Source organism: Natrix helvetica (assembly GCF_964273705.1).
Source record: "Natrix helvetica genome assembly, chromosome: 4".
In the NCBI taxonomy this organism is placed as follows: Eukaryota; Metazoa; Chordata; class Lepidosauria; order Squamata; family Natricidae; genus Natrix; species Natrix helvetica.
In genome coordinates this window covers 55,943,611-55,959,357 of record NC_138550.1, presented here as the reverse complement: position 1 = coordinate 55,959,357, position 15,747 = coordinate 55,943,611, and the positions used below count along the sequence as shown (strand labels likewise).

Sequence of the window (15,747 nt, the reverse complement as noted above, 5' to 3'; positions counted from 1 at the left end):
AAAAAACTTGAAGAGAGAGAAGAACTTCACCGAAAATTAACATCCTTTATCCAAAAATTGGAAGCCAGTGAAAAGAAAACCCAGGTAACATGCAACATATATTGCTTAGAACTACATAGCAGGGCTCTGTGAGACCCCTATGGAGAAATGCTTTAAACTGGCTTGCTTCAGCATCCAGTTTGGATCATTTTCTACAGGCACCAACCTTAAGTCACCAAGATTCATTTGATATTGAAATTAACAGAAAACCTGCTCAACTAGGAACATCAATTTTACACATACAAAATTTAGAAACAAGAACAGCTTCCTCAAAGTTCTATTTTATAAGGAAATACATTCATATTCAGATTCTTAAATTGTTATCCAGCAATTAGAGACATAGATGTGCTGAATTTATTTCACACTTCAGTTTTTTGGGAGTTTGCTATTTGGAAGAGATATTAATTTCAAACATCATTGGTAGAATACTTTTTCCCAGCCTTTACCAATAAAACCTAATCGTGATAGGCGGTGACCAGACCAGCTTTAATTTCCTGACAGTGTCTAGTTTGTCCAGCTGGGAACTGTATGACTTTTTACCAATGACTTCTTCTTGTATCAAGGTTTGTAAAAACACACAAACAGAAGCTACACAACTATGCAATGAGGAAGATTTTAATAATAGATTTCTTGATTTTAATCAATCAAAACATCTAGATATAAAAAAACATTATTTGAAAATAAGGACTGTAGGAAAATAAGGGGAAGGTTTACAATTAGACATATGTAATTGTGTATTAAAATTGATACGGGCATCGTAGCTAAGGTAATTTCTTATGAATCTTATTTTCACCATACGGTCAGTGATGAATGTTGTAAAATACTACCTGGGTGTTTTGAATGAATGAGTCAAACTTGTTTCTCTTCACACTTTCTTTTATTTTTCATATTAGACTCAGTTTTATAGAAAATTGAGATTTTGGGAAAAATGACCCTTGCTTTAACTAGTCAGTTGAAATATTCTATGGCTGATGACATGAACCTAGCTAGCACATTGAAAACTATATATTGGCTAAACCTACCTTACATAGCATCATACCAAGGCAAAACATAAAGCATATTATGCCTTTATTAGAATTTAAATGAACAAAATTTTACCATTGTTGTTAGTTCGGGTGAATGGATGAGACAGACTCAGGCTTAGTGACAAGCAACAGCTCTTTATTAAGGTAACTATGTACAATCCAGCACTGCTCCATTTGACAGCTAGTCCTTTTATGGGGAGCTGTCAAATGACTCAGCCAATCGGCTTCAAGTATTTTTTTGCTGGATCGGGGAAACATGGTGGAGCCTACCATATTGGCTGTCAGTATGTAACACCCCTCCCCTCTTAGTTGGGCTGATCCGGCTGGTGACGTAGTCATGCAGATAGGCGGGTCTTTTAGAGACTCTCTCTGACCTGTGCAATTCAGTTGGTGCTGTGATTTCAGTCAGGTCGGTCGGACCTGTTGCCTCTCTGACTTCGCTTGGTGGAAGCTCCTGGAACTTTCCTCGGGGCATGGTTGGACTTCCTAGAGCTGGTTCGGTCAGAATTCGCTGTGGGCCTGCAACCTTTTCAGATAAGTACTCCGGTACCTTCGGCCTTGAGAAGTCTGTGGAAGGAGTGAATGTTTGCTCCTTTTAGGTAGGGCTTTGGCTAACTTGTGCAGGAGTTACCTCTGGTTGCCTAAGGTTGGAATTCATGAAGCGGCCTCGGAGTTGGTCAGGGTGCCGCCTCCAAATTCTCCGGTCTTCAATCTCCAATTTGTAAGAGTGAGGTCTGGTGATTTCTGCAATTGTGGCAGGAATCAGAGAGCCCCCCCCCCCCAAGCCTAGTTGTGGCCGTAAATTTGATCCCCTATGCTAAATGTTCTTAGTTTGCTGGTCAAATCACCAGGTGGCTCAACAGAATAATTTGGGTGTAGCTGATCTAAGGGAGACCTTAGCTGGCGACCCATCAAAAGCTCCAAGGGGCTTTTGCCAGCAGTGGCACTTGACATGATGTGTTGGTAAAGGAGAAATTTGTCTACCTGGGTTTGCCAATCTCCAAGCCCCATCCTGGATAGGGCTTCTTTTGCAGATCACACCATTCTCTGACCATTGCTAGCTGGATGGAATGGAGCGGCCAGGGCATGTCTGCTTCCCTGTTCTGCTAAATAAATCTCAAATTGGATGGCTGTAAATTGGGGCCCATTGTCCGAGACTAAGATGTCAGGCAGGCTGTGTGTGGAGAAAAGTCTCCGTAGCACCTTGATGACCACCTCTGCCACGGTGATGGTCATGAGGACTACCTCTAGCCACTTCAAGAAGGTATACTTGCCCATGCACAGGGCCTGTATAGTCAATGTGTCCCCTGGACCAGGATGCCTGAGGCTGTTCGCACTCACATGCGTGCACCTCTGGGGAAGCTGGTTGGGATTTGTGGCATGGAGTGCAGGTTTCCACCCACTCTTCTATCTTCCCGTCCATATTAGGCCACCACACGTAATTGCTTACCAAATATTTCATTCCCAGATGCCTACGTGCAAGGCTTCTAATAATGAAATTCGCAGTTTGGGTGGAACGCTCACCCAGTCTCCCCACAGGAGACATCTTTGCAATACAGACAACTTGCTTTGTTTTTTTTAAAAAAAGATTTGAACTCAGCCCTAACTGCCCCTTGGGCCACCCCCTCCACACCCAGTTCAAAACTTGAGAGATAGTTTTGTCTCTCGCTGAGTGGTGAGCGACCTTATTTGATGACACCAGGCTGGCCTCAAGGCAGTCAGTTAGCAAAACCAGGATCTCTGGTGTCGGATTGTCCAAAAGTTCAGGCAGCAGGCATCTGCTCAGGGCATCAGCATGGCCCAGAGTCTTAACCGCTCAGTGGACGAGGTGGTAGCTGCAAGCCACATGGAAAATAGTCCAACAGGTTGGGCGGTCCCCAGCCAGGAGCCCCAGCACAGGTTTATGGTCTGTGATGATTCCAAAGTCATGGCCATACACATATTTGTAAAACCTCTTGACCCCCGTCACTGCAGCCAGCGCTTCATGGTCCAACTGGCTGTACTTGTTCTCAGCAGCAGACAAGGTCCTCAAATAGTATGCAATGGGCTTCAGTCCGGTTGGGCATGCGATGGCTGAGGACTGGCCAGAATTTGGAAGGTGACGCGTCACATATCAATGCAAGTGGCAGGGTCTGGTTGTATTGCACCATTAAAGTGTCCGCTGACAACAATCTCTTGACAGCAACAAATGCAGTGGCTTTGGATCTGCCCCATGTCTCTTTGGCGTTTTTTCTGAGGAGCAGGTGCAACGGTTCAGCTACTGTTGCTTTCTGCTTTAGAAACACACTGTAAAAATTGAGAAGTCCAAGGAACACTTTCAGCTTGGTCTCGTTGCATGATGAGGGGGCATCCTGGATAGCCTTATTTTTTTTATTTGTTGGGTGAATTCCGTAGCCATCAATCAAATACCCCAGGAATTCTATCCTTGGAACTGCAATTTGTCACTTCTGTTGTTTTAAACGTAGGCCCTTTTCTCTAATTCTGGCCAAAACCATTTGCAATCATTTGAAAAGTTGCTTCCTATTTGCAATGGTTATCAAGACGTCAACAAAATAGGGGACAACTCCTGGTATCAGCTGCAAAAGCCGTTCCATAATTCTTTGGAACAGTCCAGGGGCAATGGTAATGCCAAATTGAAGCTTGGTGCATATTTTTTTGCAATTTTTCAATTTTATTAACAAACATGTAAAATACACACACACACAACTTAAACGTACAACACATTTACACAATGCAATACAAACAGGAGCTTCCTGTTCTTTCTAATAGCAATTATCAATCGATACCGCTCACCTTATATTATTTCCCCTTCTATTGTATTTCATTTGGATTTCACCATTCTTAACTCTCTTATTTTACTCATAACTATTATTTTTTAGTTTTGTTATATTCCTTCATTGATTCTTGCTTCTTTCCTCCATCCACCTATACCATTTATCCGATATCTGGTAGAATTCTGATTCTTCTTTTCCCTGAATTTCTTTAGTTGGTTTGTCCATTTCAGCACAATCCATAACCTTTCTTATTATTTCATCTTTCCTTGGAGTTAGTTTGTTTTTCCATTTCTGGGCAAAAGCAATCCTTGCCGCCGTAATTATGTGTAGTATTAAATACTGGATTTCTTTTTTGTATTTCGCAGACATTATTCCTAATAAAAAATTTCAGGTTTCCATTCTATTTTAACCCCCGTTATTGCCTCCAGCCAATTTTTGATCTTCTTCCAAAAATTTTTAGCCTCCTCACCTGATACTGTCATTTTTAAGTTTGTTCCCCAATTTCCTCTTCTATTTTATACTTCAGGAGAAATGTATATATTCTCTATCTGAGCTTTGAATAATTTTATCCAATTCGTGTGGTTCTGTTTTGATGTCATATGATTTAGTATCTTTATTGTATTTAGTTTTGATTTGAAGGTAAGTTAGCCAGTCAACTTTCATGTTCTGTTCTGACAATTCTTCAATTGTTTTTAAATTTACCTATTAAGTCTCTATATTTTAGCATTTTGTTCAAATGTATAAAATTTGGATGGGTCATATTTGCGAAGCGCCACACCATATTGATTTATGCTCTCCCCCCCCTCTCTGGTTTTGGAAAATAAATTTGTGCCACCGCACAAATTTAGAATGTTTGGGAATGTAGTGCATTTTCAACATATTTTGTAATGCCGACGAGGTGACAGTCTGAACCAGCGTTGGCTCAGGTAGAGCTTTGGTGGTGTTGAAGACCTCTGGTCCACAGTACCTCAGGAACATGGCTCTTTTTCGGCTGTCGGAGAGCACAAGAAGATAGTTCGCTTCCATGAAGCACTCAAATTGCATCATGTAGAAATCCCAGTGCTCAGTAGCTGGGTCAAAAGGAGCTGGAGGGGCATGGTTCATCATTTTGTTCAGTCAAAGCAAATTTGAACTGGCTGCTTAAATTGGCCACTTGATGCTCGTGATGCTCCAATTGCATTGTACTGCTTGACTATAATGTCAGCTCATTTTGTGCCTAGCTGTCTTCCATTCCCATCCTTGTCGCCAGTGTTAGTTCGCATGAATGGATGAGACAGCCTCGGGCTTAGTGACAAGCAACAGTTCTTTATTAAGATAACTATGTTATCAATCCAGCACCGCTCCGTTTGACAGCTAGGCCTTTTATAGGGAGCTGTCAAATGGCTCAGCCAATCGGCTTTAAGTATTTTCCCGCCGGATCGGAGGACCTTGGTGGAACCTACCTTAATGGCTGTCAGTATGCAACACTTGTCTTCTCTTCCACCTCCTCCTCCACATCTCTTTATGTCAGTATTATGTTTATCATCTGAAAGATACAGTAAAACTGTAACACGGGTATATTAAATAAAAAATACTCCTTTGCTTTACTGTTATGATTAATAATATCTAATGTTCTTTTATTTATATCTCTTAAGTATAGTGATCTTGATTTAAGGATTGGGGAGGGTTATTTCCTCCACCAATTAATAGAAATTAAAAGTATATATTGTAGCTCGTAATTGGATCTCTATCTATTTTTTTCTCTTTAATTTGCATAACAGATTTTGAGCATCATATGACATTATTTTTGATTACACAGATTCTTTTCTCAGATTTTCTTTCAAAATAGGCTGATTCCCATTTCAAAAATTGTGAGTATTATAAACTGAGATTGAGGATATTCATCTTTTTGGAAACATTTACTAAACTTTCAGTTGCCTACCTCTAATTTCTAATTCAATATTGTATGTTTGTAAACATTTAATAATCTTATTGATGGTTTATTTCTAATATGTTTAGGATTTGGAAAAGCAGCTCTCGTTGCACACTGCTTCTTTTCGTCACCAGTTAGCAGTTGAGAAAAAAAAGATAATTGAAGCGCAGTCAATCACGGCAAATTTACGAGTAGAAATCAAGTCACTGGAGCAAAAACTTAAGGTATTTAGAAGCTTAAATTACATTTCTCTTACCACAGAAGGCATCCAAGATGCTATTCACTAAATGCTCATTTGAGGGAAGCCTATCTTGTTCTATGGTTCTTTCTTTCAGCCTCTAACTATCTAAACTGTAGATTGCAGAAATATATTAATTTGATGTTAGGCCATTTGCACATTACCATTTTTAGAAACAGATACTATTTGAAAAGTGTGTCCCCAACATCAAAACATGTTAATCAAGGCCTGTATTGATAGAAAATTGAAAGCCAGTTAATATTTACATTGTAATTATAGTACATATTTAATACTATATACTCAGTTAATGTCACAATTATTTTGTATCAAAACATTTTGGGAAGACCTCTAACGTCAAATTTAATTAATCATTTATAAATTGTAAAAATAAAAAAACTTGATCAGAAACTTCACAGTTCCAGAAAAAAGGATATTTATCCTTCAGAATCTTTAGAAAATGAAGTATTTGCCAAACTATGCCTGAGCAAATATTTAAAATACAGATAAATAAAATGAAACACTCGGGGGAGTTATGCAGTGAAACGTATGATCTCTAAAGAAATGACATTAATGTAATAAACTATATTATCGAACATAACTTTAATAATGCATTTCTTTAGGAAAGAGACCGAGAAGTAGGCATCACAAATATTTATGCACACCAGGTGCGTAAAGGTCTTCCAGAGAAAGCTGATTCGTGTTCTTCTCCAAAAGGTAGCACAGTTTGTTGCATAATTTATTGTGAAATAAGAAATATGATAATTCTTTGTCGTCTCAAAAAAAATTCAAATCCCTGCTCTATTTTCTCTTTTAAAAAGGCAATACTGCATTTTGGGAGCTCATTATTTAGTAGTCATCAGTGCTGATTAAACAGGATTATTCTCATCATTCTCTCTAGATATGAGACATAAAGGGAGAGGAGTTTATGAGTATTTACTAAGAAAGCTCAAAGTCCTTTGTTACAGAATGTTAGCATATCTGTGTGCTATTTAGATCATAGTGTTAATAAAAGGCAAATTTATTTACATTTTTGTCTAATTTATATAGCGTAGCTGCCCATCTCACTAGAGCTACATGCGCACGATCACATTATTAAATTTGGATGGAGGCTGTTTCTCCCTCCAAATTTAAAGGCAGACTCATTTTTCCCCAATCCCGCCTCCCTCATATACGTTCATCATATAGGCTGAATTAATAAGGAGAGTGTATGTCTCATCCCATTGTGTACCTCTGTATTTTTGAAGGAAATACAGGAGTGGTTTATCTTTGCCTGGTCTCGTGCAGTAGGAAATAATCCCCTTGCATTTGCCATTGAAGGGATTATCTAACATCTTCCCATCATGCTGCTGCTATCCAGTATAGACAGTCCTCAAATTATGACTGTAATGGAGCTCAGAATTTCCATTGTAAGTTATGATGTTCGTAAATAAAGCCATCCCCCTGACCAACCACATTTTACACCCTTGTTTGTGATGGTTCTTAAGGGAACCTCAATTGTAAAACAAATGCCGCAATCATTAAGCAAACACACTGGTTGTTAAGCAAGTCAGTGCATTCTGTGCCAATATCTGATGTCTTTTTCACCAAATCAAACTGGCTATTTGCGTTACTAGCCAATAAAATGCAATAAAAGCGATATGACAGCATCAGTAGTAAATCGCATAAACATGTACGGTAAGTAAAATACCACTTGCCTTTCAGTAATGTCAGTCATGAATGTGTCATGTTTGTTTATTTATTTATTGGCTTTTCATAGTTGTTAAAGTCAACAAAGCAATTCAAGTAAATACCAGCCTAAAAGCCACGATTCCTCGGAAGCCTGAGCCTGATGTGAGTCCAATGACCTTCCACGAGGTATGGAACAGCTGAACAATACTTTTATCATTCTTTTCTTTCTCAATTTTTTTATTTTGTTTTACGTATACATATCAATGCATGGACGTTGTGGGACTTGGGTGTCATATATCCTGATGCAAATAAACCTAGAAAAATTAATCAAAGTTATTACATTCAATCAATTTATATATTTCTAATAATAATGCACATTTATATTGTTATAGCTATTATTATTTGATTATTGAAGTATACACTAATATTCGCCCCTTTTTTTAATCCTATCTCTATCCTAACTTTTAATCATGTCACCCTTTTATTAAAAGATGTTTTCTTTCTCTCCTACTTAACGTCTAATCATGCCACCATTCTAAGACAAAAAGGGAAAGAAAGGGAGGAGAAAAGCAAATCAGAACAACAACAAAAAAGAGAACTCCTTTCCTTTCTATCCATTGTCTCTTGCCCACTTCCAACTTTGGTTACTATGCTTTTTTTCCCCTCCCATATTCCTTTCTTGGATCTTTATCTCTGTCTGCATTTACTCTTGACTATTCAGTGTAAATGTTTCTCCCATCACTACCGTTTTGCACTGCCTAGCTTCCACAATATCTCCCTTTCAAAGATATTTTCCTGTATCTCCAATTCTCTTTTCAACTCTCTTAAGATATTTTTCCTGCTGTTTTAATTCATCAATCACTGATATTTTTTATTATTATCTCCTCCTTATCTTCTTCTTTTGTTTGCTGGTTCTTCAGTTCAATCATTTCCTCCATTTCTCCTTTTAGTTCCTCCCTTTTCTGAGCATTTTGATCCTTACTCATCATCCCTCATATAGTATTTTCCATTTTTTCTGTAATCTTTAATTCTTTCTCCATGATATCCTTTGTGCTTTGGAAAATCAACACCATCTCCTTCAAAGTTCCATTCATTTCTTCCTTGTTAAGCATCTTATTTTGTTTCTAAAAATCCAACTTTTGTCCAGTAGTCCAAGAACCATTTATTCAGACCTAAAGTTGCCCTTCAAGAAGTACATTAATCACAGTTCTTTATATCACATAGGTATTCCATCAGTTCCGTTTAAATACCCCCAGGAGTTATCAGGTGCCACTTTACATCCCCTTTACAGATTCAATCTTATAATATAACATTCAGGGGTCACTTTAATTAAATAACTTCTTTGTTCTCATAATTGAGTCTCCAGTAGTCATGTGGTAGTAGATATAACCCATTAAATATTTTCACAATCCTTCATGTAAGTATTCCCAGATTTTCCTTTTGTCAGCAGGTGGCATTGTCAGCTTAAATTTCAGTGTTGCCACCTAATCAATCTTATTTTGATCTTTCAATTGTAATTTTAATAATAGTTCAATTGTACAAGCAGAACAAATTTTAAGCCAATAATTCCAGTATTATTATGGGAAGGTATTTAAAATTCCTTCCCATTACCATTTCTTCCCAGGAATGGTTCCTTTTTTCCTTTCTTTATAACTTTGTGCTCCTTTTGGACAATATCTTGTGGACTCTGTTTATGAAGGTAATCAGAGTGATATCTATATCCTATTAAAGTTCTCCTGTTTGTGTACGTTTTGCAAAAGAGTGCATCCTTGGGCAATCAATTTTTGAACCAAGGTACCTGAAATGGGCTTATTGTCCAAAATCTGGAACTCATGGCTTCTGTGGAATTGAAATTGGGCAAATTTCATGACATAGAAATGTCACAAAATATTTCCTGTTGTTTGACCAGGCTATATAGTTCAACATGCCTATTTTCAAGGCAGATACATCACTGAATATCTTCCTGAATTGTTAATAACTTTTCTAGTGAAGACAGTACATTAGAAGCTTTGTTATTGTTGAAGGCATTGAGGAATGTGGTAAGGTGATACATGTGAAACAAGAACCAAACAGGTTGTGGGTTCTCTGATATTAACTAAAATGCTGAATACCTCAAGTGAATTCTAGGTTCAAATCCACTTTCATTCGCAATACCATGGGCAACTTTGCTTTAGTGACTATCAGTCAAATAATATGGTGTTTCTCTTGTAAAGAAATATTGGAGGAAATATGGAAGTCTTGAAGAAAATGTGAGATATAAATCTAACAAATAAATAAAATAAAGCTATTATTTATTTATATTTTCCTCTCTTGGATTATAATTTAAAACTATGTTAATACAATATTGGGAGACTTTAGAGAGATACTTTATTAGACAGAGAAAAGCAAAATGGGAGGGAGGCTATTAATGGAGATTTAACAACACTTTATCACTTATACACGTAAAAGGTAACATGCACTTAGAGATATATGCTTTTTCCTGTGACCTTTTAGGAATTGAAAGCCAACATGGAGGTGGAAGAATTATTTAACATGGCTAAAACACTTGCCCCTGAAACAGGAGTTTATCTCCCTGAAAAATTACCACTGGACAGCATTTCAAACAGGACATTCATGGGTAACAACCGTAAATGACTATAAATATTGAACTGTAAACATCACAAAACATACCTTTTGCTTAAGGACTCAAAACATAGTGGTATAAAGCTTTATTTTGTAAGTGCTGTTTGTTACTGTGAATAATGTCTGTTCTTCAGAAGAAATACAGAATGTGGCATCTTTCTTGGACTGTTTTTTTAACTGAAGGGGCAAGTTTAAATAATTAGTAACACTAAATAGAATACAGGTAGTTCTTGATTTACAACAGTTCATTTAGTGACCGTTCAAAGTCACTATGGCACTGAAAAAGTAACTTACGACTATTTTTCATACTTATGACCAGTGCAGCATCTCCATGGTGACATCATCAAAATTCATATGCTTGTCAACTGGTTAATATTTATGACCATTACAGGATCCTGGGGTCATGTGATCTTTTTATGCAACCTTCTGACAAGCAAAGTCAATGCGGAAGACAGATTCACTTAACAACCGTGTTGTTATTCACTTAACAACAGTGATGAGAAAAATAAAAAAATGGGACAAAATTCACTTAACAAATGTTTCACTTAATAACATAAATTTTGGGCTCAGTTGTGGTCGTAGGTCAAGAACTACTTGTAATGTACTTTTGTCACTGTTGTTTTCTTTAACAAATAATGTTTCTAAATAGTTACTGTTGAAATAACATTTTTTGCAGGATTACAAAGTGAAGACATCTGCCCAACGGTAGAAAAAAATATCCAGCATGAAAATATAGAAAGATACAAGAACAGGAGAGAAAGGCAAGGGTTGGATCCACTGAAAGCAGAGTCTAAGGAATTAAAAAACGAACCAGTGGAAAAACAGGAAAACAAAGAAGATAAAGAGGCAAAAGAAGCTGTTTGTGACATATTAACTCCAGGAATAGAAAGGCATAGAACACCATCTACCTCTAAAAAACAGTATATATTTTCAGAGGCCATTCAAAATTTACATCAGGGATTCCCTTCAACAGGTCCAAGGATAACATGCAGTAGAAGACAAAGGAACAGGCAACAGGATGGCATAGCTGACTTTATAGGGGATTCAGTCAACAATTATGAGCCCTCATTTGCCAAATTTCCCAAGGAAAAACAAAAAGACACCCCTTCAACTCCCACTGAAGAAAACTGTCCCAAGATATTGCCGGAAAAGAAAAGGCTTCTTTTGGAAAAACTGTTTGGTCCAAACCGCTTCTTAAGTAGCAGTGTTCCAAACTCTGATTTAAGCATGGAGGGTAATGAGAAAAAAAACCTTTGTCGAGTAAAAAAACCCTATAATGAGGCTTAATGCACAAATCATGGCTTGCATTGTGTGATTCCAGTCAAGCCCATAGAATTAGTAGATATTAGACAATGGATAGTATCAGAACTAGGAGATATTAGAATGCAGATGTTATTGTTAGAACTGGGATGTATTAGATAGTAGCTATTAGATAGTATTAGAACTAAGCAATATTAGATAATAGATATTAGTATTAGAATTAGGATATATGAGATACTAAATATTAGATAGTATTAGAACTAGGACATAGTAGATTGTAGATAGTGGATAGTATTAGAACTAGGCAATTTTAGATATTAGTATTAGAACTTGGATATATTAGTAGATATTAGATAGTATTAGAACTAGGACATAGTAGATTGTAGATAGTGAATAGTATTAGAACTAGGCAATTTTAGATATTAGTATTAGAACTTGGACATATTAGTAGATATTAGATAGTATTAGAACTAGAATATATTAGTAGTTTCTATAATTTTGTAATAAGCATCACAAAAAGCTATATTTTATGAACTTTTTGCACATTTTTATAACCATAAATATTAAAGGAATTTTGAAAGAGATGTTTTATGACTCATGCTTATCCTTGAGAATATTTCTTTGCAGCTTATATTCACTGGGGCTGTTTGACCACATGAGGGAGCTAAAGACTGTAATATTTTAACTGTTGTAACAGCAATATAATTATATTTACTGGACATTAATGTTATAAACTTTTAATTTTTTAAATCTTAATTCTGTTTTGGAACAATGGTTACACATAAGAGAACTGATAGATCTGAAAGAAGCTTTTCAGGAGTAGCTGAATCTTCAAGAGCTTTTTGGGATGAATAGAGACCAAAAATACATGAAGTAATTCAGGCAATGAAAACAAAGCTTGAACTGCATTCTAACCACTGAGCCCTGGCGGTGCAGTCGTTAAATGCAGGATCGCAGGTGAACTCTGCTGATAGCCAGAAGTTCAATCTTGACAGAGCTCAAGGTTGACTCAGTCTTCCATCCTTATGGGGTCGGTAAAATGGGGACCCAGATTGTTGGGGGCAACATGGTGACCCTGTAAACTGCTTAGAGAGGATTGTAAAGCACCATGAAGCAGTATTTTTTGGAGTATAAGACACTCCAAAATATAAGATGCACCTAGCTTTTGGGGACGAAAAAAAGAAAAACAAGAACAAAAATCTGTCTCTGCCTCCCAGCAATTTGCCTCCTTGCAGCAAACAGCAAACAGCCTCTTTCAGTTTCACTTTCAGCACAGTCTGATTAGCACAATAATTTTTTTTTTGCTTCTGCTGCCCAGAAATTGGCCTCCTTGCAGCAAACAGCTTATTTCAGTTTCAACATAGCCTGATTAGCACAAGCAGCTGATTGTCGGTTGGATCGCCCTCCCGACCATTAGCTGTTTCAGGCTGCAGGGATTGCCATTGCCTAGTACCGCCTCTGTGCACCCCATTTTCTGCCTGTTCCGGTGACAGTGATCAAGGTTGAGTCAGCGTTCCCTTATATTTGTTTTCCTGTAAAATAAATAAATAAACTGGGTGCTACATAGACATTCAAACATGCACCAAAATTTGACTGATTTACATAGCTGATCACAGTCACTATGGCATTGATTTTGCTTTCCTTATGGCAGTGATGGTGAACCTTTTTGGAATGAGTGCCCAAACTGAAAACTGCGCGAGCACCAGAAACCTGAACACCAGGTGGCCGATGAGCATGTTCACGCAGGCCACCTAGTCTTTGGGTTATTGGTGTGCTGGTCTTCAGGTTTCTAGTACTCAGGCACGTGAAGACCAGCTAGCCAGCGGGCATGCACGTGCCAGAAACCAGAAGAACAGCTGGTGACGGTGCACATGCCCACAGAGGGGCTCTGTGTTCCACCTCTGGCATGCATGCCATAGGTTCGCCATCACAGGACTATGGTCCTATTTCTTTATGAAAATTTATATGGCTGCTCAGCTCATTCTAAATGAAAGTTGCCTATTAAGACAAAGGGTTGTTAACTTCCACTATGAAACAACTGTCCCCTTGAAAGAATACTAAGAGCAAAAGGAAGCCAATGAATAAGGTACTGATCTTCTGGAACATTCCTGTCCATACTCACTCCTCAGGGCAACATGACATCATCTTCTCGTTTATCTATATTTTTGGTGGCCAAACTTATTGATATTATCCTAAAACGATTTTGGACATAAGCAAACTATAAACGACAGTAATAAAAGACAGTGGGGGAGGGGATTGTGATGCATCATTATTTGCTAAGAAAAGTTTGAAACCATTGTTGATTCTTTCAGAAGGTCTAATTTAATAGGGAAATGTAGCCAAACAGATCAGAGTGGAGCACCCAAAGCTAGAAAAGGGAACTTGTATGGGTCTGGTATTGTACAGAATTTACAATTATGTAATAATTCTTATTTATCGTGTTAACTGAAAACAGCCAATATTCATACATTTAAACCTTCCCCAAATTGAGCACATCATCTATTTCATTACATGGACATGCATAGCAATAAAATGGAAGAGAAACACAACAGGGAATATAGACAACTTTCTCACAGGCTACTGCTGTTACTTGATGGACCACAGGCTAGAAAAAAACACCATTGAAACTTCTTTAATCTAGTCTTGCCAACTGTTCTTCTCTGGAACCTTCTTGAGGTTGCTTCATGAAAACCAACAAGCAGTGAAATCATTTACTTGTGACTGCAACCAGTTTGTTTAGACATGTCACTGTGATGGATTCCACAGCCATCTTTCCATTAAGAAAGGAAAGCTTAAATGAACCTTAAAAGAATTTGGAGAGCTGGAGAAAGGAACCCCTTATTATATCCACTGCATTTTTTAAAAAGTAAAAATGCTTTCTCTACTAATGTAATCAATCGAAACTGTTATTCTCTTCCAAACATGTAATTAGCATACTTTAACCACTCTTTACCAAGGCTACTGAAAATAAAACACTAACATGCTGAGCATTTTCCATCTGTATGAAATAAATAAATATTTAGTATTTTTGCTATGTGTGGAATTGATTAATTTGTAATACAAGAATTGGCAAGCCAGAAAGAAAATTATTCTCTGATGCTCTGGACATTAACTTTGGTTGCAAAAAGGAACTAACAAGGATGCATCCTAGGAGAACTTGGGGGGGGGGGGGAGAGGGAGAGAGGGGGAGAGAGAGAGGGAGAGAGGGGGGAGAGAGAGAGAGAGAGAGAGAGAGAGAGAGAGAGAGAGGAGAGAGAGAAAGAGAGAATTGGGGGCACATATTTTGTCATGGGCTCAGAACTCGGAGGAGCATCACTTTCTTAAATAGCAAGCAAGCAACCAAGTAGCTTTGAAAGACACTTCTAGGGGGAAAGATAAATCATAAACACTGTGGATGTTGCCACAATCACTTTAATCACCATTTTGAAAACAGCACTAGAAAGAGATTTGGCACTCCAAATTTAAAGCCACTATCATTTTTTTCCAGTCTCACCCCCTTTTATGCAGTCAACATATAGGTTGAATTAATAAGGAAGGTGCATATAGCCATGTCTCACCTCTTTGTGTACCTCTGTATTTTTGAAAGAAATGCAAGAGTGGTTTATCATTGCCTTTCATTCGGTATGAAATAATCCCCTTGCTATTGCCACAGAAGGGATTATCCAACATCTTCCTATCATGCTGCTACTGTAAGATTAATATTAAAAAGATCATTAAGCATACACTGTGGTTATTAAGCAAGTCAATGCATTCTTATGGCCATTTTTTGCAAAAACCATTCCAAAAGCCTGTCTACAAGCAAAAAAACACTGCAATTGGCCATAAAGAGAGTCATGTGATGGGGGTGGGGGTATCATAACTCTGAAGGCAAAGCAACTGTTGGTTAAGTGAGGAACATGTGAGACTAGGCCGAAGCCACCAAACTAAAAGTGGCAAAAGGATGTAAGCGGTGTGGAGAAAAGCCAGGAAAAGGAACCGAGTCATTAAGGGGAAAAATGGACAAAAGTTGGCCCTGACCCCTTGGCAAGCCCCTCTCCAAGTCTCACCAACAAAGGAGTTGGGCTTGCATGGGAAAACCTCTTTCCACCAATGCTCTGGGGGATAAAAAGGGATCCTGAAGCCTGCACAGCCTTTGGAGTCGTTTTTGGATCTCAGACCTGGCAGCTTCCATCCCTGTGGCTAGTGTCTGGCAGCCTAGTTGTGGATGTT

At 37.9% G+C, this 15,747-nt stretch overlaps 1 long non-coding RNA gene across 1 annotated transcript; it reads left to right on the top strand.

Annotated features, from left to right (window-relative positions):
- Nucleotides 1-7,749: 7,749 nt before the first annotated feature.
- LOC309392291 lies at nucleotides 7,750-11,036 on the top strand. Its single transcript, XR_014175414.1, has 3 exons — nucleotides 7,750-7,842; nucleotides 10,150-10,273; nucleotides 10,955-11,036. It is a non-coding gene; the product is annotated as an uncharacterized lncRNA (long non-coding RNA).
- Nucleotides 11,037-15,747: the final 4,711 nt, after the last annotated feature.